Here is a 25,111-nt window from a genome sequence, read left to right as displayed (position 1 = left end):
GATTGTTGAACGCATGAATCGGACCCTCAAGGAAAAGCTGAGGAAAGAGACAATGGGCTCGCCCCAGAAATGGGCGGAGGTCCTGCCTTTAGTCCTCATGGGGATTCGAGCCAGCCAGTCCAAAAGTACGGGGTATTCCCCGCACGAATTAATGACTGGAAGGATCATGCGAACACCCACTCATGTACTAGCCCCGGTGCTCACTGAGGGCCAGCTCCGAGAGGTGAAACGAGATAAATTCGCCCAAACCCTTTTGGAGCGCCTGAAACAGATTTATGGGCAGGCGGCTGGGAACATGGGAAGGCAGCACCAGGGAAATAAACTGTTGTTGGAACCTCGGAAACAACAAGAGTGGGTAGTCGGGGACCAGGTCATGGTCCGAAACTACGCCAGGGTAGGGAGTTTTGAACCACTGTACATGGGGCCTTACAGCATTGTGGACAAGGCCAGCCCCATGGTCTATGCAGTGAAGGTGCCCCGACGTACCAAATGGTTTCACATCAACCAGTGTAAACTGTTTAAATCGGGTGCACAAGGGCCATCAAAGGGGACCAGGTCTGAGAACAAAGATCCTCAGCCTGCAACAGAGTCACAGACCACACAGGCTGGAGCAGTAGCCTGCGTGAAGGGAGAGGCCATCCCGTTGAAGTGGGAGGTCTCCCCTTTTGAATGGGATTCAGGCAGGAAAGAGCCCGAACAGCTCGACCTCGCCTTAGACCCAATCACGGAGGAGGAAGAGTCAGAGGACAACGATCCCGCCCTCGACTCAAGCATGGGGGAGGTAGGGAATGGGGGCGGAGACTCACTACCTGTAGGGACAGGTGAGGTGGAGTCGGAAGCCACAAATCCCGACCCCGGGGGGGCGGAGCCTGAGGGAGGGGAGCTGGAGCCGGCAGCTGTGGAGGAACCACAGGCTGTGACGGTAACAGTCCCAACCCCCGGTCCATCAGCCCCGGGAGCCCAACCCAAAGCAGCCCCTCGTAGGTCGGCTTGAGCGCCCCAGCCCAGAAAGTTTTGGCCAGACTCCCCCCATTTTTCCCAACCACGGTTTAGAGCAGCCCCAGGAAGGCATGGTCCCCGTTCAACAGCGACAGGCTGCGGGGGATCAAAGCCGAAGGTCAGTGCAGCCCCACCGCAGGGTGTGGCGTGCGACAGCTCTCACAGGGATTAGGCAAGCCGCCCCGCGGAGGGCGGCGCTGTACATAAGTTAAGTCAGGCAATCATGGTGATAGTTTAAGGATATATATATATATAGCGTTAAGATGTGTTAAGAGTACAATTTTGAAATCTGCCCGGTATGTGTGTTTGTTTGGGAGCGGGGTCCAGGAGCCCGTGCGTCCATTTAATTAGGCCAGCACCTCTTGGGAGCCCGGCTACATCATTTTATTGGTTACAGAAACCTGGGATATGATGGAAAAGATTCTAATCGTGTTCGTGGCGATCGGGTGCGGGTGGGCCTACCGAGGCCGCACCAAGGACGTCATCATCTTCGGGTGCTCCGGGGACACGGCCCCCATCGCAACGGATGGGACAGGGGAGCGAGAGGTTGAGGAAACCGCCACCTACTTCCACCAAGGGAGATGGCCAGGTTGGCTGGGAACGAATTCTACGGAATATTCCAGCAATTTCGGTTTTGCCTACCAAGAGACTTCGTTAACGTGCCCTCGGGTGAGGATCCTTGCACCCAGAGTCAGCGCTACCGTGGGAAAGAGGATTTGTCTGGTGTGCAATGGGAACGTGCCACTAAGGCGATGGTGGTGGCTACGAAAGCTGGGAAAGGACATGAGAAACTCTACGGTCGAGTGGGAGCGACTGGGTAATAATACCGATCGGACTATTACGGGGACTCACGGACAATTACGTGTGTGTTGGGACAAATGGTGGGAACCAGATGAAGGAATATATGTCTGTATGTGGGGTTCGAGACACGTGTGCCCCAAGGGCGTATCTATCTTCTTCCAGAGGCAGTGGCAGGATGAAGGGAAGGGGATGAGATGGGATGTCAGCACTCGAGCGTGCGGAGCCCCATACTCCCCTATTCCGGTAAACGCCACTGAACTCATCACCCGCCCACGCAAGCCCCTGCCCACGCTTCCGGTAGCACTAGCCCAGAAAGAAGGGTGCCCAACCACCACCAAGGGACCCGGGGACGGTTTAGTATTGGTACCCACCGGTCAGGTGCTGTACCAAGGGGTACACTACGCGGTGGCCTCAGTGATTTTAAATCTCACTGAGGTACGATTGCCGGAGTGGTGTCCCAATGAAACGGAACAATTATACCAGGTCCTGTTAACCCGAATGTTTAGACAATTTTACGAATTTGACTTTGCCGACATCGACAAAGACAAATTATACACCACACCGCCAGAAGTTTTGGATCGAGTCGGGAGGCAAAGAAGGGGTACTGTAAATGACATATTCACTGCTTTTAATACCGGGACATCTGTCGTCAACGCTCTAGATAACGTGGAGCTGCAGACACAGATCAACGGTTTAAAAGCCCAGTCAAGGAACATACTGACAGACGAAAATAAGGTAGTGGGTTCTGAGTTACATGAGGACCAGGCCATGACACTACACTTTAAGGATATAATAGCTGAGCTGGAGAAACACGCGAGAACGGTAAATGCGCTCATTAAGGAGGATCGGAATGCGTCCGATCAAGCTGCGCAAAACGAGGCCTGTGTGCTATATGGGGCGTGGTTACTGGGCGAGGGCCGCAGTAATCTTGAGGATTTAAAACAGGGTTTGGTCCCGTCCTGGATTAGCAACAAGCACTTGCAAGCGCTCCACCCTTTTGAGAATGCATTAAGCCCGTGCCAGCTCAGACTAGCTGCAGAAGCGTACCCAGTCCCAGTGGACTGCGGACATTCAAATCGCACTATCATGGGAATAGTAGTAAGAATGCCGGTGTTGGGTCCCGCAGCAAAGCCCGCCCCAGTATACAGGGTAGAGAACATTGGAGTCATTCAGGGGGGCGCACACATTCGTTACGCAGTGGTCCCGCCTTACGTCATCAGATGGGAGCGTACGATGACAGGCACCGACCTCTCGGGATGTCGGAGCTGGGGAGCACACATCATCCTGTGTCCCCAGCACTTGAATGCCTTTTTGAAACCACAGTGCGGGTTCAGGACCGCTAGCGCGAAGCCGATAAATTGCACCATGGAGGCAATGGCAGAGGACCATGTGCCCCCGCAGGTAGCATATATCGGGGGTGGGACATACTGCGTCACCACTGCAGCGCCTCACTACCGCTACGGACAACACGAGTGGTGTTCGATCGGTGATAGCAGTTTCTGTTTCAAACCCAGGGCCGAGGTTCAAGTGGCACAACAACGAATTGTTCCCATTCCTGCGCCCTCCACAGTTCACATCACTATCAAAGAGAATTTCACAGACTTGCAACGATTTGTCGCGCATTTTGGTTATGTCAATCCCCCTCTTCCCGAACACCTCACAAAAATTTTAAAAGCCGTTATAGTTTCACAGAAACATTTCTACACACTGGAGCAGAAGACTTTAGAGATAGGAAAAGACATATTGGACATAACCATCCCACCATGGTGGGACTTGTTCACTAACATAGAGGTCCCGGCCTGGATTAGAATAGTATCCCACATCCTAGTAGTATGTCAGGTTTTAATTGTGATATTTTTGCTCTTCGTGCATTGCAAAAGAGGCAAACGCCTCCAGAGGCACAAGAACGCAGGAGAATGGAGAGAACGCTACGTGCGAATGGGGGAAGAAGACACCCCACTTTAAGCTGCCAGTATTGAAGGTTAAGCGTCCCTCCATTTTTAAATTTTGGCCATTTGCGTTTTTTTTTTGCTTTTGGGTTTTAAGGAAATGAATATTGTTATGTTATTAGTCGTTCTTAAGTTTTTGAGATTAATAAAAGGTGTATGCAGATGGTGCAAGGGGGTATCAACCCCGGCACATCTGACAGATGAATGTGTTATAGTTTAAGATATGCTGTCTATGATTGTCCAAATGTGAAAAAGGTAATTTTCGTTTTCTTCGGAAATGGGAACTGCATGTGTCGTGAGGGTCATAGATAGTTAAGTGCCAGGAATGTTTGGATGTGGGGAATCAGGGAAAATTTGCTCACCAAGGATTATTGATACTTTAAGCAAGCTATCAGTATCACAGGGGGGCCTGTAAGATTTGAAATTTTCAGCAAAAATCACGCAAGAAAACCAGATAAAATAAGACTGTTTATTGACCAAAGTAAGCTTGCACAGAAAAACCTTTGATAAAAGGGCATACAAAATGGCCGCCGGGCCCCGTGATCAGTTTCTGAACCATTTTATTTCTGTTACTGCAAGCCAGACAGGCTTGTGGATTGAAGATAGTAAGCCCGCGAAAGCCAGTATCTGGGAACCGAAACTCAGGAAAACAGCATAAATATTCAATGGATTCTAAGTACAGGATGGGGCCCATCAAGATATGGGCGGACAATGCAAAAACACTTATACCCATTTATTGTACAAAGGAGAAACCGTTTAACAGCCATCAAGGAAAATCTCCGGACCGATCAATATGCGAACCAAGTCGCGATGACAATGTAAAAGACATTAAAAGACATTATCGGCCAGGAAGGCCAGTTAAGTTATCACCGGCTCCCGTTACAAGACAAAGCGCCCCTGCAGAGATTTCTGCCCGCCAAAATTAATACAAAGACAGGAGTATGATTTGGCGGGAGATAAGACTGTCCCAAAAGAGTATAACTATGGATTGAAAGTCCATCTAAGTTACTTCGAACTTCACTTCACTGCTGCTTCTTGCTGGGCGACTTCAGACTTCTACTTCTTCAAGAACTTCTTCTACAAGGAACGAACGAAGGACGGACGGTGCCCGGATCGGCGCCCCTTCCACTTCGGTAGATGCGTAATCGATGAAGACGTTTCGTCTTTTTAAAGACGGACGATTTCGGTGAAAAGACAACGTGGTCGGTGTTCAGCCAAACAAGGCTCGGCCACGACGAGAAGACGACGAGGGTGGCCCGGGTACTGGGGTCGGGTGATCATCGACGACCCAGGCCGACGGAGAAGAAACCCTCTGGAGAATCGACGATCCAGGCCGGAAAGATTCTCCCATGTGCAGGCACTTCTTCAACAGCCTGCAGCTGAAGGTCTGCTCCATGAACCCAAATCCACAATAGTGGATCTCAACCTTGACGAGCGCTCATCGAGGCTGTGTCTACCCCACCGCCTCGAGGGAGAGAGAATATCGACTGCGCCAGAAGTTTCCAAATCCATGTGACGACAGAAAGTGGTGCCAAAAGACTGCGAACCCCCTTTTTTTGGCGATTTTGAGAGTGGTGAGCATGATCCCAAGTTCCCCAGGTCGAAACTTAGTTTAGGTATAGGGGAGGGAGTTAAGGGTAATCGTAATGTGTTTCCCCTTTTACGATGTGCCGTGTGTTCCCCATTTCCATAGAGTCAAGTTCATAAATTTGTGCATGATTGTAGTAACTTTAATCTGTGCCTATGACATGTATTTTGTAATGCTCCAAACTGTTTAAAAATAAAAGCATCCATTTCGTGCTATTCAACCTGGTCTATTGAGTTCTTTCTCTGCACTACTGCTCTCTGCACCTAAGTCCAAGGTCTAGAACCGTAGGGGGAGTGGGTCAAACCACTCAAGGGTAATTATTGCACGAAGCCTGGCAGGAGACCAGAACGAGCAAGAGAAACCCCCTACAAGGCGAGGCGGGACGTGACGAGGGGAGGAGGGAAGACCACCGGAGGGAAGGTCACCTGAGGAAGACCAGCTGAAGAAGACCAACTGAGGAGACGAACTGAGGTGAGGCTTCGAATTATCAGGCCTTCAGCCTCGGCCGACCTTCGAATATCTGTACACCAACTCAAACTGGCGGCTGGCGACGAAGAATCATCCCTGCAAGGTAAAGTACCCAAACAGAGACTTTAACTTTGGGGTACTCGAACCTGGACAATGCCCTTGCAGCGCCCGGAGACCACGTGACGACGGCAGGCTCCAGAGAGCACCAAGAGCGAACCCCGAACCCAACCGCTGTTTTGAGTCCAACAAACCTTTTGATTGGTGAGCATGAAGTTCTGACCCCTCATAGCTTAATCTAGTTAGGTACAGGGGGTGAGACAAGGATAAGGGGATTGTTAAGATAGTTGTTTTCCCTCGATGTGCTGTGTGTTCCCCATTCCCTGTATAAGTATAGTTAAAAGAATTCTTTGGTGGCGGAGCCACCGGGGGGTCTCTGATCTAATGTACATAATTATCTTTAACAAATTATTAGCGACAGAATGAATCTGTATCTTTGTTCATATCATTGCATGTACATATCGAGGTCCCTTTAAGAATGAGACCAAACGCAATGATGTCATCACGTTGATCACGTGATCCTCCAGTGGCGGGAGAACGTGATGACGTCATGACGTCAGGCTGGGGAGCCGCCCTAGCCAGTCCTCGTGGAGCTAGCAAAGAGTACAGACCTGTAATGTAGTTCTCCTGTGTTTTCGTTTTAAACTCTGTTGATTAGTATTAAACATCGTTTGTTTGATAGACTGACTCGACCTCAGACCTTTAGTTAGGAATCTAGCCATTCCTACAGTGGTGACCCCGAATTTTCGTGAACAATTTTCGCGGAAGAAGCGAAGCGCGACGAAACATGGAAGCGAACTCGGTGGCTTTGAAGCTCCCACAGTTTTGGGAACAACAGGCGGCCTCCTGCTTCGTCCAAGCAGAAGCACAATTTGATCTCCGAAACATCGTTGCGGATCAGGCCCATTACCTTTACGTGGTCTCCGCACTCGACAGCTCCACGGCCTCACGGATCATCAGCCTGCTCGAAAACCCCCCGGTTGACAGCAAGTATAATACTCTTAAAGCGTGGTTAATACAGGTCTTCGGGCTCACGAAGGCGGAGCGTGCCCACCGGCTACTCGCTTTGCCCGGGCTTGGCGATTCCAAGCCATCTGAGTTAATGAGCCAGATGCTCACGCTCCTTGGCTCAGAACCACAATGTTTCCTCTTTCAGGAGTTATTCCTGAGTCAACTACCAGAGCAGGTTCAGGCTGCCCTCGCCAGATCGGAAGACACAGATTGCGCAGCACTTGCTGCAGAAGCAGATACGAATTATGCGGTCACGCAGCAATACTGCGCTGCCACGAGGCACCCCTCCCCCGCAAACGCCGCCTTGACGCCTCCATCCCCCGGCTTGTGCTTTTACCATGCCCATTTCGGTGCGAAAGCCAGAGGCTGCCGCCCTCCCTGCAGTTTCGCGCCTAAAAAACAAAACCGACATCAACACCAGCAGCAACTCCAGAAAAGGAGGACCGAGTCTGAGGGACGTTCCGCGGCCGCGATGGCGATTGGAAATTCCGGGAAGCTCCTCTACATTACAGATTCCCTCTCAGGCCGGCGCTTTTTATGTGACACCGGGGCGCAGTGTAGCATCCTTCCTGCCTCAGCACTCGATATTCAGTTTGGGATGCACGGCCCCTCCCTCGTGGCAGCTAATGGCGGGGCCATTCGTACCTTTGGCAAACGGCGGGTCCAGGTGTGCTTCGGCGGGCAACGGTTTCAGTGGGAATTTATTACAGCCAAGGTTTCGCAAGCCATCCTCGGCGCGGATTTCTTATGCGTCAACAGCTTCTTGGTGGATGTAAGAAATCGTTGATTGGTCAATGCGGCCACCTTCCACTCCATCCCTTGCTTCCGCAGTTTCGCAACATCGCACACTGTCTCCTGCGCGTTGTCCTCGCCGGACGAGTTCACTCGCCTATTAGGTGAATTCCCGGAGCTGACCAAGCCCACTTTCTCCTCCTCGGCCACTAAGCATGGTGTCAAACACCACATTACTACGACTGGCTCTCCAGTTTACACGCGAGCTCGGCGCCTAGAACCCGGCAAGCTCGCGGCTGCGAAGGCAGAGTTTGCCACGATGGAATGGCTGGGGATTATTCGCCGGTCGAATAGTCCCTGGTCCTCGCCTCTCCACATCGTCCCGAAGCCCGGTGGTGGATGGCGGCCATGCGGGGACTACCGACGCCTTAATGACACCACCACTCCCGATCAGTACCCGATCCTGCATATACAGGATTTCTCCGCCCATTTGGCGGGAAACTCAATCTTCTCCAAGGTTGACCTCGCCCGTGGCTACCACCAAGTTCCCGTACACCCGCAGGATCTCCAGAAAATGGCTGTCATCACTCCCTTTGGACTGTTCGAGTTTCTACGGATGCCATTTGGGCTCAAGAACGCCGCACAGGCTTTTCAATGACTAATGGACTCAGTCCTGCGGGATCTTCCCTTTTTATTTGTCTACCTTGACGACATCCTGATAGCCAGCTCTACCAAAGAGGAACATGTCTGCCATCTCCGCACCCTCTTTCGATGCCTCAGCCAACATGGCCTCATAATCAACCCGGCCAAGTGTCAGTGCGGCCTACAACAGATTGACTTCTTGGGCCACCGCATTACTTCGGAGGGCGCAATTCCGCTGCAGTCAAAGGTCGAAGCAATTACGGCATTCCCAAGGCCGCAGTCCACCAAGGCTCTTCAAGAATTCCTGGGCATGGTGAATTTCTACCACCGCTTTGTGCCCAAGGCAGCATGACTCATGCAGCCCCTCTACGAGGCCCTCAAAGGCAAGGCCGGAAGGGATACAATAGCCTGGACGGTCGAAATGGACAACGCTTTCGACAACACAAAAACCGCTCTAGCCAATGCAACTATGTTGGCGCACCCTTTGCCAGGTGCCACCATTGCCCTTACCACCGACGCTTCCGACTATGCCATAGGCGCTGTGCAGGAACAGTGGGTCAATGGGACGTGGCAACCACTGGCATTTTTCAGCCGCCAACTCCGGTGCAACAAACGCAAATACAGCACTTTCGACCAGGAGTTGCTGGCGCTGTTCCTGGCTATCCGCCATTTCCATTTTTTGTTAGAAGGACGTCCCTTCACTGCGTTTCTAGATCACAAACCACTGACCTTCGCCATGGCCAAGACCGCCGAACCGTGGTCGGCTCGACAGCAGCGACAGCTAACTTTCATTTCAGAATTCACGACAGACGTCCAACACGTAGCTGGCAAGGACAACTTGGTAGCTGATTGCCTTTCTCGCGCAACCGTACGGGCGGTCCAGCTGGGCATCGATTATGCCCTCATGGCTACCGATCAGGCATCCGACCCTGAAACACAGGTGTATCGCACCGACACCTCTAGCCTCCAACCAACCGATGTGCAATTCCACGCTGCAGGCACCTCGTTACTCTGCGATGTCTCCATGGGAGATCCCCGCCCGATCGTTCCAGTCGCCTGGCGCCACAAAGTTTTCGACGCCATACATGGGCTTTCGCATCCTGGCATGAAGGCATCTCAAAAATTAATGTCGGCTAAGTTCGTCTGGAGAGGAATGCGTAAGGATATCCGCGATTGGGCTAATACCTGCATCGTCTATCAAGCGTCTAAGGTGCAACGTCACGTTAAGGCCCCATTGGCCACGTTCGCAGTACCAGAACGTCGATTCGACCATGTCAACGTGGACCTCGTCGTGCCGCTTCCGCCGTTGCAGGGGTTCACACACATCCTCACCATGGTCGATCGTACTACTAGATGGCCAGAGGCAGTTCCTCTGGCGTCTACTATGTCCGCTGATGTCGCCAGAGCATTCCTCTCCTCGTGGGTCGCACGTTTTGGCGTTCCGGCGGACATTTCTTCAGACCGCGGTCCACAGTTCTCTTCCGAGCTCTGGAACGCTGTGGCCCAGGGTCTCGGCACCAAGCTTCACCGCACCGCGGCCTATCAACCGCAAGCAAACGGTTTGTGCGAACGTTTCCACAGATCATTAAAGGCATCGCTGAGGGCCAGCCTCCAAGGCGCCGGATGTGTGGATAAGCTTCCGTAGGTCATGTTGGATCTCCGCACAGCACCCAAAGAGGACCTGCAATCGTCCGCCGCGGAGCTCGTGTATGGCCAGCCACTCCGTGTACAGGGAGATTTCCTGCTGCTTCCAACTGAGCCGTGGTCCGCAGCCGACCAACTCAACAGCCACTGGGAAACAGCCAGGGCTTTTGCGCCTATCCCATCTTCGCATCACGGCCTTCCATCTTCACCCGTACCAGCGGAGCTAAAGAATGTTGAATTTGTATTCATTCGTCATGATGCCCATAGGGATCCGCTCAAGGCCCCTTACACAGGCCCTTTTCGCATACTGGAGACAGGCGACAAGAGTTTCTCTGTAGACATCGGTGGTAAACCCGACCACATATCCATTGACCGTCTCAAACCGGCACACCTGGACATCGACCGGCCAGCAGAGACCGCACAGCCACCACGACGTGGTCGACCTCCCGCTGCATCCACGCCAGACCGAAGGCTTCCATCTGCCAGCCCGCCCGCTGTTCAACAACGTCCACTCCAAGAATACAGGAGTCGATCTGACAGGCTTGTCAGACCGCCTACTCGATTGACTTTTACTGTTAAGACAATTCTGGGGGGGCGCATGTGGTGGAACCACCAGGAGGACCCTGATCTAATGTACATAATTATCTTTAACAAATTATTAGCGACAGAATGAATCTGTATCTTTGTTCATATCATTGCATGTACATAGCGCGGTCCCTTTAAGAATGAGACCAAACGCGATGACGTCATCACGTTGATCACGTGATCCTCCAGCGGCGGGAAAACGTGATGACGTCATGACGTCAGGCTGGGGAGCCGCCCTAGCCAGTCTAGAAGCCAGGGGCATGGGAGCGATTCGAACCGCTCACAAAACAGTCAGGGGCATAACTGACTGGGCGTACGCGCCAAACACCACCATACGCCACCCCCTACAGAGCAGAGGTTGGAGGCAGAGACAGCAGTGGAGAGCCCTCGTCAGAGGACGCTGGGCTCTCCAAGTTCTACTCAGTAGATGTTGAGCCTCTGGGGCCATCCAGAAGGAGAGCCATGCTGGAGCTTCAGGAACAAGTGCAGGAGGCTCTGAGTGGGTTTTTTCCCATGGTAACTGCGAGTGTGCAGAGAATGGAGGAGTCCATGCTAAACATGAGCAATGCCATGGTGAACGCTATGGGCAATATAGGTGCTGCAATGGAAAGGATGGCAACCTCCATGGAGCACATCAATCGCTAGACTCAGGGGAACATGGTAACACTTCTAAATAGATGGTCATCCATGGAGGATAGATGGGCATCTATCGAGGAGAGAAACCAGAGGTTCATGGACATCCTTGTCGTGAGGAACGTCAATACAGTGACAGGTCCACATGGCCCCACCGATGTGCAGCGAGGTGCTCTCCAGCCACTTGCTAGCAGTGAAGTGCAGGTGACACATGAGAGGGATGGTGATTTACGAGCACAAGGAAGTGGAAGCCCCTCTCCAAATGTTCACACTCCCTTGCCACTGCCGAGCCCTCGGTCAGAGCCCCATCTGCCTGAGGCAACAGGAATGGCTGAGTCTGCCCCTGCACAGCCGCAGGAGGAGCAGACTTTAGTGGGGCCCTCCAAGGCTCCAAAAACCAGAGGACGGCCGCCACAGGCATCTAAGCAGGAGCAGCAGGGAAGTGAGCAGCCTGCCGCCACATCTGCTGAAGCTACAGGGGTGTCACAACATAGAAGCACGTGTAAGACAAAGGTGTCATGTTAGTTATCACAAGGGTTCTCACTTGGGTGGTATGATATCATTATTTGAAAAGTTTTTGTTCATAGCAATGTTTGTAATAAACTTATGTTGAACCAAGGTTTGCATCATTGTGGTGACAACTTGAGGTGCCACAGTTCAGGGTAAGTGTGCCTTTAAAATCCAGCAATGCTGGTTACAGTGCATCTATAGTGCCCAACACAGACTTGCAGCCGAAAAACAGAATCTGCCCCCCAAATGATTCAATCACCAAGCTTAGAGATTTCTAAATGACTAGATTGAAGACTGCAGCTTTTACACTGCACTTGCAGCTCTGAAGTCTGCAGCTCACTGGTGTTCACATCTCACTTACCTGGCGTGTTGTCCGAATGTCGTGAAACCTGAGCCAGCAGCTGGAAAAAAAATTTAAATGGAAAATTGCTCACAAGTACCTGTTAATAGGCAGTTAATTGTCTTTAATCCCTTTACCTTTGCTTGGTGTCAGGTCCATTTGCAAATCAGGGACCCGACACTCAGGAAGGTTGTTTGGAGGCAGGATGATGGTGGGTTCCGGACCCGCCGTCAATCATAATGACTTTAACCTCTGACCCGCCTCCAAACCCGCCCTCCGGCAATAGTATTTGTTTAATTTCTCTGCCATATCCTTATTTCCTATTATAATTTCTCCTGTCTCAGCTTGTAAGGGACCCACATTTACTTTTGCTAATCTTTTCCTTTTTACATACTGTAGTGATCAATAACATGTCATTCTATAGTGGACACTAGGTGGAGCCGTAGAGCTGCGTAGAGCTGTATATAGCTGTATGTATAAGACCACACTACCCAGCTGTATATATATTAAGACTACATTACCCATGAGGCACTAGGCTACCCACAAGGCAACAGTCAAGATGGCAGCCTGCACACAGGAGCACACATGCTGCATCTCTACAGATACTGTACCTAGAGAACGTGTACTGAATAAATGACTAGCTAGAAGCTAGCTGTGTTCATAATAAGAATGCCTATTTATTAATGAACATAACACATACCTATAAGTTTTACAGTCTTTTTTATGTCTCTCGCTAGTTTACTCTCATTATATTTTCTCTTTTTTTTAATCAATTTCTTGGTCCTCCTTTGCTGAATTCTAAAATCCTCCCAATCCTCAGGCTTACTGCTCTTTTTGACAACATTATAAGCCTCTTCCTTTGATCTAAAACTATCTTTAACTTCTCTTGTTGGACCACTTTTCCTGTGGAGTTTTTGTGCCTTAAAGGAATGTATATTTGTTGTAAATTATGTAGCCCCTCAAGTTCCTTCCCAATACACAAAATCTTGTATCAAAAGGTAGAATGTAATTACTAGCTAGAGACAATGGATGTTCCATTTATGTTTAATTACAGTTATACTTGTTCAGTACGATTAGGCCTGACTGGCTGTGAACTGTAAAAAAAAGCCTTGAGAAACCAAAGGTTGGAAGAGTGTGGAAATGCAATGTCACTGGGAAAGATGTGTTCTTTTCAAAGCAAATTTGCATTTGGCTGACATAATTACAAAGTATTTGCAATTTGAAAAATTGCTTGCTGTCAGACAAACTTTAAACCAATTGAAACATAAGCAAAATACTGTGGAAGCTGGAAATCTGAAATCAAAACAGAAAGCGCTGGAAATACTCAGCAGGTAAGGCAGCATCTGTGGAGAGAAAAACAGTGTTAATGTTTTAGGTTGATGACCTATCATTAGCTCTAATGAAAGGTGTTGTGTATGTACCTTTAAGGGAATAACTGGTCTCAGACTGCAGTACCGGCAGTGACCACCCCTGTATAAAAGGCCCTAGCAGGCTTCTGTAGTTTCAGTTTCCAGGTTGTCTCCATTCAGTAAAGACTTGTTATAATCAACTCCTGCAGTCCGTGTCTCAATTATACACGGCCATAATACTGGCGACGAGTAAGAAACGAACTTACCTGCAACTCGGCAGCACCTCAGACGACGTTATTGAAGGTCGGAGCCAGAAGAAAGAAGAAAAAAAAATAATCCAAAGAAACTCGAGAAACGGGCGTCGACCGTGGGCAACCGCCCTCCAAATCGTCAAATTGAAAAATTGCAGGAGAGACTGTCGAGAGCCAGGCTTGGTTCTCCAGTCTGTGGTTTCCCAGCTAATCGGGCTGGTGGCAGGTAGTGCACTGATCCTTCCTGGGCTGCGGCGGGCTAGAGCTCGATCGGGTGGCTCTGCAATGGGGCCGGGCAGCGAGTCGGGAAGCAAAGAGAGAGAGAGAGGGTGGAGCACACAGGGCGCGGCCGGTGCTTCGAAGCTGGGCAGCGTTCGGACCTAAGAAGAGGGAGGGAAGTGTCCCAGAGGGTCCGGTCCATGACGGGAACGGTTCTCCAATTAACGGAGCAAATATTGAAGCGCGATAGAAAAATAAAAATAACGCGGAGAGCGGCGTTGGCAGCAGCAATCGGGGAGGCACGAAGACCATAGGGCGTCACCATTACAGGATAGTAAAATAAATATAATCGCCAGCAACAGCGTTGGCAGCAGCCATCTTAACTTGGCGGGGAAGAAGGAAAAGCGCGGGAGGCGTCATCTTAGATTTTCAAGATGCCAAAGACTGGCGATATCACTGCCTTCGATAATGCAATAGAAGACTGGACCACGTATGTGGAAAGAGTCGAGGTATATTGCGAGGCAAACAAAATAGCCGATGAGAAAAAGGCATCGGTATTGCTAAATTTAATGAGTGCAAGAACGTACGGCCTATTGCGGGACCTGATTACTCCAGTCAAACCGAAGGCGAAGAGTTTTAACAAAATTGTTGCTATCCTACAGGAACACCTAAATCCTACACCACTGCTGATAGCAGAAAGATTTAAATTCCACAGGAGAAATCAGCATAAAAATGAGAGCAATGCTGATCACTTTACGGAACTACGCAAGCTATCAAAGCACTGCCAGTTCGGAGCAGGACTGGCAGATACCTTACGGGACAAATTTGTCTGTGGACTCCTAAGTGAAGGAACCCAGAAGAGGTTACTCTCAGAGAAAGAGCTGACGCTAGATAAGGCTTTCAGCGTGGCAGTATTGCATGAAGCAGCAGCAAGGGGAGCTGCGGAAATACAACAAAAGCCACAGGAATACGGCACCCACGAAATGACACGGGGATTTGCAAAATGTTATCACTGCGGCAGAACAAACCATGACCAGAAGGACTGCTGGTCCAAGGACAAAATATGCAGGCAATGCGGAAAGATGGGACACATTGCACGAGTTGCAGGTCTGGGAAGAAGACCAACGACAACAAAAAGGCTACTAAGGAACCGTACAGGAAAGTACAAAAGATGACGGACAGTAGTTCCGAAGACCAGATGAGCGATAGTGAATCCGGGAACAAGAGACTAAGCTGTCTCAAACTTCACAACGTAATTGCAAAAGAGGATCACCGAACCATTTGGGTCACCCTCACGATAGCAGGGTCCCAAGTCAAAATGGAATTGGATACAGGATCAGCTCTAACCGTCATGAATCGACGAGACTACGAGCGGCTATTCTCACACATACCCTTGAGAGAGACAGCCATTGTCTTGAGGATGTATACGGGGCAAAAAGTATACCCCAGAGGAAAAATAAGGGTGCCTGTCGAATACAACGGCAAGAAAATACGGAAATTGTATCTCTACATTCTGCAAGGCAGCACGGTGGCATAGTGGTTAGCACTGTTGCCTCACAGCGCCAGGGACCCGGGTTCGAATCCAGCCTCGGGTGACTGTCTGTGTGGAGTTTGCACATTCTCCCCGTGTTTGTGTGGGTTTCCTCCGGGTGCTCCGATTTCCTCCCACAGTCCAAAGATGTGCGGGTTAGGATGATTGGCTATGATAAATTGACCCTTAGTGATAGGGGGATTAAATACGTGGGGTTACGGGGATAGGGTGGGATATGTGTTGGTGTAGGGGTTATGGGGATCGGGTGGGATATGTGTCGGTGCAGGCTCGATGGGCCGAAATGGCCTCTATCTGCATTGTGGGGTTTCTGTGATTTCTGTGATTTCTGTGAAGATAGGTCAACCAGTTTTGGCCCGGGACTACCGCACAGAGAAATGGCAACCAGGAACGATCTGTACACGGCAAGGACCTCTAATGTATACCGTGGACGTTGGAGAGAGCATTGTAAGATGCCATGCTGACCAGATTCTAGAGTCACTGGAAAATGTCAACTCCACACCACGATCTGATACACCTGGCGATGAAACCGAAGTACCAATTGCATCTACTGCAGAATCGGTGATATTGGAAGCAGACGAACCAAACAACGACATTGATCCCGACTCAACCTTGCCAGAAGAACCTGATATTCCAAAGAGGCGTTATCCAGACAGAATCAGGAAGCCTCCTCAAAGACTGAACTTATAATTGCTTAACCTCAACCAATGTATCTATCAACCGTAATTGTAATTGTAATTAGTCATTATTTAGTTGTTAAATGAATGTTATGTACTGTTTATCTAAAAGGGGAGGAATTGTTGTGTATGTACCTTTAAGGGAATAACTGGTCTCAGACTGCAGTACCGGCAGTGACCACCCCTGTATAAAAGGCCCTAGCAGGCTTCTGTAGTTTCAGTTTCCAGGTTGTCTCCATTCCGTAAAGACTTGTTATAAGCAACTCCTGCAGTCCGTGTCTCAATTATACACGGACATAATAAAAGGTCATTGACCTGAAACGTTAACTCTGTTTCTCGCTCCACAGATGCTGCCTGACCAGCTGAGTATTTCCAGCATTTTCTGTTTTGATTGTAAACCAACTGATTTGCTTGGATTTCATGTAAACTGAGAACTTTCAGGAGCAATGATGAGGTGGGATCGCAGGTTGTGGATATCCCTGTGAGGATTCACAATGCTTCTGACAGTTTGGGTACTAGAATCATAGAATCATAGAAAGTTACAGCACGGAAGGAGGCCATTTCGGCCCATTGTGTCCGCGCCGGCCAACAAAGAGCTATCCAGCCTAATCCCACTTCCCAGCTCTTGGTCCGTAGCCCTGCAGGTTAGAGCATCCCAAGTGCACATCCAAGTACATTTTAAATGTGGTTAGGGTTCCTGCCTCTACAACCCTTTCAAGCAGTGAGTTCCAGACCCCTGGGTGAAGAAATTTCCCCTCAAATCCCCTCTAAACCTTTCCCCAATTACTTTAAATCTGTGCTCCCTGGTTTTTGACCCCTCTGCTAAGGGGAATAGGTCCTTTCTGTTCATTTTAGCTATGCCCCTCATAATTTTATACACCTTAATAAGGTCTCCCCTCAGCCTTCTCTGTTACAAAGAAAACAGACCCAGCCTATCCAGTCTTTCCTCATAGCTAAGGTTCTCTACTCCCGGCAACATCCTTGTAAATCTCCTCTGTACCCTTTCTACTGCAATCACATCTTTCCTCTAATGTGGTGACCAGAACTGCACGCAGTATTCTAGCTGAGGCCTAATTAGTGTTTTATACAGTTGAAGCATAACCCTCCCTGCTCTTGTATTCTGTGCCACGGCTAATAAAGGCAAGCATTCCGTGTGCCTTCTTAACCACCTTATCTACTTGGCCTGCTACCTTCAGGGATCTGTGGACATGCACTCCAAGGTCCCTTTGTTCCTCTACACTACTCAGTGTCCTACCATTTAATGTGTATTCCCTTTCCTTGTTATCCCACCCCAAATGCATTACCTCACACTTCTCCGGATTGAATTCCATTTGCCACTGTTTTGCCCACCTGACCAATTTATTGATATCTTCCTGCAGTCTACAGCTTCCTTCTTCAGTATCAACCAAACAGCCGATATTAGTATCATCTGCAAACTTCTTAATCATACCCCCTTAATTCAAGTCAAGATCGTTGATATATACCACAAAAAGCAAGGGACCTAGTACTGAGCCCTGCGGAACCCCACTGGAAACAGCCTTCCAGTCACAAAAACACCCATCAATCATTACCCTCTGCTTCCTGTCTCTGAGCCAGTTTTGAATCCAACTTGACACTTTGCCCTGGATCCCATGGGCTTTTAACTTCATGACTCGTCTGCCATGTGGAACCTTATCAAAAGCCTTGCTAAAGTCCATATACACTACATCAAACGCACTACCCGCATCTACCCTCCTTGTTACCTCCTCAAAAAATTCAATCAAGTTAGTCAGTCATGACCTTCCCTTAACAAATCCGTGCTGACTATCCTTGATTAATCCATATCTTTCTAAATAAAGATTTATCCTGTCCTTCAGAACTCTTTCCAATAATTTTCCCACCGCCAAGGTTAAGCTGACTGGCCTGTAATTACTCAGTCTATCCTTTCCTCCCTTTTTAAACAAGGGTACCACATTAGCAGTCCTCCAGTCCTCCGACACCACACCTGAAGCCAGAGAGGATTGAAAAATGATGGTCAAGGCCTCTGCTATTTCCTCTTTTGCTTTGCTTAACAGCTTGGGATAAATTTCATCCGGGACTGGGGATTTATCCACTTTTAAAGCTACTACTTTAATAATTTAATAATTCATTAGGAAAAGGTATAGTGCCAGAGGACTGGCAGATAACTAACGTAATACCGATATTTAAGAAGGGGGATAGAACATTACCAGGAAATTATAGACCAGTCAGCTTAACATCGGTAGGAGGAAAAATAATGGAATCCCTACTAAAGGAGAAAATAGAAGAACATCTAGAAAGGAAAAGTATAATAATGAATAGTCAACATGGATTACAAAAGGGAAAGTCTTGTTTGGCCAACCTTATTGAATTTTTTGAAGAGGTAACAGAGAGTAGACAATGGCAAGGCAGTAGATGTAATTTATCTGGATTTTCAAAAGGCCTTTGATAAGATACCTCATAATAGACTGATGAACAAGGTCAGAGAATGCAGAGACAGGGGACAAGAATGGATTGCTGGCTGGCTTCAGGACAGAAAGCAGAGAGTGGGAGTAAAGGGTAGCTATTCACAGTGGCAGAAGGTGGGTAGTGGTGTTCCACAAGGCTCAGTGCTGGGACCACTGCTGTTCATAATTTACATTAACGATTTAGGCTTAGGAATCAAAAACACAATTTCTAAATTTGGGGATGACACCAAATTGGGGGTATAGTCAATACTGAAGAGAACTGCAATAAGTTACAAGAGGACATTAATAAAATTGCAGAATGGGCATATAATTGGCAAATTAAGTTCAACACAGGTAAATGTGAGGTATTACATTTTGGTAGGAAGAATAGGGAGGTCACTTATCACTTGGAGGGTGCGAGTCTAGGTGGGGTAGAGGAACAAACGGATCTAGGAGTACAAATACACAAATCACTAAAAGTTGCAACACAGGTTATCAAGGCCATAAAAAAAGCAAACCAAGCACTAGGGTTTATTTCTAGAGGGATAGAATTGAAAAGTAGGGAAGTTATGCTAAAAGTGTATCGAATCTTGGTTAGACTACACTTAGAGTACTGTGTAACATTCTGGTCGCCATATTATAAAAAGGATATAGAGGCACTGGAGAGGGTGCAGAGAAGATTTACAAGGATGATACCAGAAATGCGAGGCTATACATATCAGGAAAGGATGAACAGGATGAATTTCTCTTTTCTCTTGAAAAAAGAAGGCTGAGGGGTGACCTAATAGAGGTCTTTAAAATTATGAAAAATTTTGATAGAGTGGATACAGAGAGAATGTTTCCACTTGTGGGGAAGAGCATAACTAGAGGCCACCAATACAAGATAGTCACCAAGGAATCCAATAGGGAATTCAGAAGAAACTTCTTTACCCAAAGAGTGGTGAGAATGTGGAACTCGCTACCACAGGGAGTGGTTGAAGTGAATAGTATAGATGCATTTAAGGGGAGGCTAGACAAGCATATGAGGGAGAAGGGAATAAAGGGTTATGCTGATAGATTTAGATGAGGAAAGATGGGAGGAGGCTCGAGTGGAGCATAAACGCCGGCATGGACTGGTTGGCCGAATGGCCTGTTTCTGTGCCGTATATCGGATGTAATCCTATGTAATCCTACTCTGGCAGCCTTAGAGTAGCCAAGTGCCAAGGTAAGCTGCCACTCTGCTATTTTGGTGCTACACTTTGAATGCTTGTAATGCTGTTGTTGCCATGACTGATCTCAAAGATTAATATCCACGGTAACTATGTGCTGCATTAATGATGAATATATCTATACTCGCTCTTTATCCAGAATATTCTTAAATTAGCAAGGGCAGCCAAGGGAAGTGCCTTCAGTCCTCTGAAATTAGGTATCAGACAGTTAGCTGGGTTCTCTGCTTCCGATCTCTGTACGACAACTCCTGCTGGAGGGTGCACGTGTGGAGAGCTACAAAATATTCCCTTGTTTAATCTATCCATCCTTTTGCAGTCAAGATTTTCAGGTCAATTCATGATATTACATTACAATTTGACACAGAAGGCTATGCACAATATCCATTATAAATGTATTTTAAAATCTTGGGCCTGATTTTAACTGTCCCCACATGGCGGAAACTGGGTGGGGAGGCAGTTAAAACAATGGGAGTCAGTTACCGCCACCAATCCCGCTTCCTTCCCGCCGTGTCCCCATCTTACCCTGCTCCTCTGAGCAGGCAAGCAGGACACCTACAGGAGGGAAGCGGGGTCCTATTTTAAGCATGAAGATTGGGTCCGTGATGCCACCATGCCCCGATCTGCAATTTAAGCCTGAGGCCTGAGCGGGTGGGCAGGGGAGGGGCAGTGTCAGCTCCAATCAGGCAAATCTGGGCCAGAATAGGCCTAGAAGGTAAGTTTTAAATGTATTTTTCCAGTTTCCCGGTGGGGCAGGAGGGCCAGCAGTGCTCCTCCAGCCCTGACCAATGTTCCCATTAAGCTGTGTGACCGCACAGCGGTCTGGAGGTCCCGTGCAGGCCGCTTGCCGGCTTTACAATGGGAAACACCGTGCATGCGCGGAAATATGAATGAGTCACGCCACCTGGTAAAGGGGCCGCGCAGCCAAAAGAAATCAAAGGGAACATTGTCCCAGATTCCCTGTTACTATCAGAATCCTTGGCTGAAATTTTAACATTGAAGAGAGTGCGGGTTCGCGAGCAGGTCAGCGGTTAAAAGCGCTGAAATTGACAGCGTGTCAGGAACCCGCCTTCATCCCGCTGACTTCCGCCTTTAACTCGGGCGTGTTTACCAGTACGCCACTGACCTGCTCGGGAGAGGCGGGCAATCTCATTGAAGACCAACAAGCGAGAGTCTAACCACCGCCCCTTGACATTCAACGGCATTACCATCACCGAATCCCCCACCATCAACATCCTGGGGGTCACCATTGACCAGAAATTTAACTGGACCAGCCACATAAATACCGTGTCAACAAGAGCGGGTCAGAAGCTAGGTATTCTGCGGCGAGTGTCTCACCTCCTGACTCCCCAAAGCCTTTCCACCATCTACAAGGCACAAGTAAGGAGTGTAATGGAATACTCACCACTTGCCTGGATGAGTGCAACTCCAACAACACTCAAGAAGCTCGACGCCATCCAGGACAAAGCAGCCCGCTTGATTGGCACCCCATCCACCACCTTAAACATTCACTCCCTCCACCACCGGCGTACCGTAGCTGTAGTGTGTACCATCTACAAGATGCACTGCAGCAACTTGCCAAGGCTTTTTCGGCAGCACCTCCCAAACCCACGACCTCTGCCACCAAGAAGAACAAGGGCAGCAGGCGCATGGGAACACCGCCACCTGCAAGTTCACCTCCAAGTCACACACCATCTTGACTTGGAAGTATATCGCCGATCCTTCATCGTCGCTGGGTCAAAATCCTGGAACTCCCTCCCGAACAGCACTGCGGGAGTACCCTGACCACACGGACTGCAACGGTTCAAGAAGGCGGCTCACCACCATCTTCTCAAGGGCAATTAGGGATGGGCAATAAATGCTGGCCTTGTCTGGCAACCTCGTCTGTGAAGGCAAGGCGGAAGCTCAGTGGCCATCGCACGAGTTCATTATTTGACAGCTGGAAAAAGCACATAAATACTCACACCTTACACCTGCTTCCTTGCCTGGGGGAAAGGCTCTTGCTGACACCATTTTGTGCAGAGATTTTGCTTTCAGGAGTTTGCAGGTGATTTTGCAACCTCGGAAGCCCTCCTCTCCACATTGCAAGCCACTCTCAGTACATCGGAGGATTGTGCCTCTGATTTCCACTTTACCTGCCATCTATCAGATCAGCACTTATGTTGTTTCACTTTGGACCTCAGATTCAGACCAAGATGAGCCCCGACACCAACAACACCAGCCACAACAAGAGGAGGTCCCTTGCATTCAGAATCAGGGGAATTTATAATGGGGAACAAAGAAATGGCGGAATAATTAAATACATACTTTGGTTCTGTCTTCACAAAGGAGAACACAAATAACCTCCCAGAGATGTCAGGAACATAGGCCTAGAAATTCAGTTTGGGGCGGCCAGCTCGCTCGCGCCCAGAAAGTACCGCTGCGCGCGGAGCCACTTGCGCCCGCCGGAAATTCAGTTTCAGCGCCCCAACTCGAAGGCGGCCGCTATTCAAGGGTTTCGGCGCCCCCGCTTGGGGCGCTGAAACTGAATATCGGCGCGCTAGGTGCCGCAGCGCCACCCGCTGCAGAACGGCAGGCTGCGGTACTGCAGGCCTTCCTCCCTCTCTTAAGGGGGAGGTGCCTGCAACAGCGAGATCGCCGCTCGCTAGTGCCGGCAAATGAGCCCGGCACCACGGAGAAGTGCCGGGCTCCCGGAAAACAGCCGGCAATGCCGCGGGGGGGTGGTGGAGGAGGCCGGGGAAGGAGGTGCGGGCAGGCGGCCGCCGAAAAAGCGGCCGACCGCACCTCCGCCTTAACTCGCCCCACTAACGCTACAGGACGGCCCCGTTTTCTGATCGCTGTTTGCGGCCGCTGCGGAAGAGGCGGCCGCAACTAAATATGGCGGTCGGGCCGGTAGCGGGGGCGGTAGCGGGGCACTGCGCACACCGATGATGTCATCGGTGGCGGCGCAGCACTACTGGCTAACGCCGCCATTACCGCAGCGCTGAATATCGGCGAAAGCTCAGCAAGTGGCGCAAAAGCCCTCTTTGGGCAAAAACTGGGCGCAAAGCCTACTGAATTTCTAGCCCATAGGGTCTAATGAAAGGGAGGAACTGATAGAAATCAGTATTTGTAGGGAAATGGTATTAGGGAAATTGATGGGATTGAAGGCCGATAAACCCCCAGGGCCTGATAATCTATATCCTAGGGTACTTAAGGAAGTGGCCCTAGAAATAGTAGATGCATTGCTGGTCATCTTCCAAAATTCGATAGATTCTGGAACAGTACCCATAGATTGGCAGGTAGCTAATGTTACCCCACTATTCAAAAAAGGTGGTAGAGAGAAGACGGGGAACTACAGACCGGTAAGCCTGACATCGGTAGTGGGGAAAATGCTGGAGTCCATTATAAAAGATGTAATAGCAGAGCACTTGGAAAACAGTGATAGGATCGGACAAAGTCAACATGGAATTACAAAAGGTAAATCGTGCTTGACTAATCTACTGGAATTTTTTGAGGATGTAACTGGTAAAATAGATAAGGGAGAACCAGTAGATGTGGTGTATTTGGACTTTCAAAAGGCTTTCGATAAGGTCCCACATAAGAGATTAGTGTGTAAAGTTAAGGCACATGGGATTGGGGGCAAGGTATTGACTTGGATAGAGAACTGGTTGGCAGACAGAAAGCAAAGAGTTGGAAGAAACGGCTCTTTTTCCGAGTGGCAGGCAGTGACTAGTGGGGTACCGCAGGGATCGGTCCTTGGAACCCAGCTATTAAAAAATATATTAATGATCTGGACGAGGGAACTAGATGTAATATCTCCAAGTTTGCAGACAACACAAAGCTGGGTGGGCGTGTGTGCTGTGAGGAGGATGCCAAGAAACTCCAGTATGATTTGGACAGGTTGGGTGATTGGGCAGAAGCATGGCAGATGCAATATAACGTGGATAAATGCGAGGTTATCCACTTTGGTGTCAAAAACAAGAAGGCAGATTATTATCTGAATGGCAATAGATTGGGAGAAGGGGAAGTGCAACGAGACCTGGGCATCCTTGAGCAACAGTCGCTGAAGGTAAGCATGCCGGTGCAGCAGGCGGTTAAGAAGGCAAATGGTATGTTGGCCTTCGTAGCAAGAGGGTTTGAATACAGGAACAAGGATGTCTTGCTGCAGTTGTACAGGGCCTTGGTGAGACCACACCTTGAGTATTGTGTGCAGTTTTGGTCGCCTTATCTGAGGAAGGATGTTCTTGCCATGGAAGGAGTGCAGCGAAGATTCACCAGGCTGATACCTGGGATGGCAGGAATGACGTAAGAGGAGAGATTGGGTCGATTGGGCTTGTACTCGCTGGAGTTTAGAAGAATGAGAGGGGATCTCATTGAAACATAAAATTCTAACAGGACTTGACAGACTAGATGCAGGAAGGATGTTCCCGATGGCCGGGGAGTCCAGAACCAAGGGTCACAGTCTAAGGATAAGGGGTAAGCCATTTAGGACAGAGATGAGGAGGAATTTCTTCACCCAGAGAGTAGTGAACCTGTGGAATTCTTTACCAAAGAAGGCAGTAGAGGCCAATTCATTAAATATATTCAAGAAGGATTTAGATATATTTCTCAAGGCTAAAGGGATCAAGGGATATGGAGAGAAGGCAGGAACGAGGTACTGAATTTGGATGATCAGCCATGATCTCATTGAATGGCAGAGCAGGCTCGAGGGGCCAAATGGCCTACTCCTGCTCCTATCTTCTATGTTTCTATGTTTCTATGTAACACCAGCAGCAGCAGCCTTCTCCTCAACAACCTGATGCTCCACAGCCGAGAGGGGATCAGCACAGCACCTCGCAGGAGGCAATACACCCCAACACAGGGTATACAGGAAGAGGATGAGCTTCCTGGACATGACTGAACAGCAGTGCTGTAGGAGGCTCAGGCTCAGGTCATCACAGATATCTGTAGCTTGCTGGAACAAGACCTGCTGCTGCGAGAACCTGGTGGACACTCCTTGCCAGTGGCTGTCAAAGTCAACACCGCCCTCAACATCTTTGCCTCAGGCTCCTTCCAGGGATCTGCAGCAGACATTTACAGGATCTCGCAGTCGGCCACCCACAAATGCATCACCCAGGTGACGGATGCCATGTTTCACAAGTCAGGCACTTATGTGAACTTTGCCACTGATGAAGCCAGTGTTACTAAATGGGCGCTCGGCCTTGCAGCTCTGGCTGGCTTCCCACAGGTTCAGGGCTTCATCGACTGCACACCTGTTGCCATCAAGGCACCCCCAGATCACCCAGAAGTGTTTGTGAACCTGAAGGGCTCCCTCTCCCTCAATGTGCAGCTTGTCTGCAACCATAAAAAGATCATCATGCATGTGTGCCAGATTCCCTGGCAGCAGTCATGACTCTTTCGTGCTGCACCAGTCCACCCTCCCTCAGCTCTTCACACCTCCAAACAGACTTACCAGTTGGTTGCTTGGAGACAAGGG

The sequence above is a fragment of the Somniosus microcephalus genome, chromosome 4 (assembly GCF_052327205.1).
Source record: "Somniosus microcephalus isolate GS21.2 chromosome 4, FLI_Smic_1.0, whole genome shotgun sequence".
Classification (NCBI taxonomy): Eukaryota; Metazoa; Chordata; class Chondrichthyes; order Squaliformes; family Somniosidae; genus Somniosus; species Somniosus microcephalus.
Note: the sequence above shows the minus strand (reverse complement) of the source record.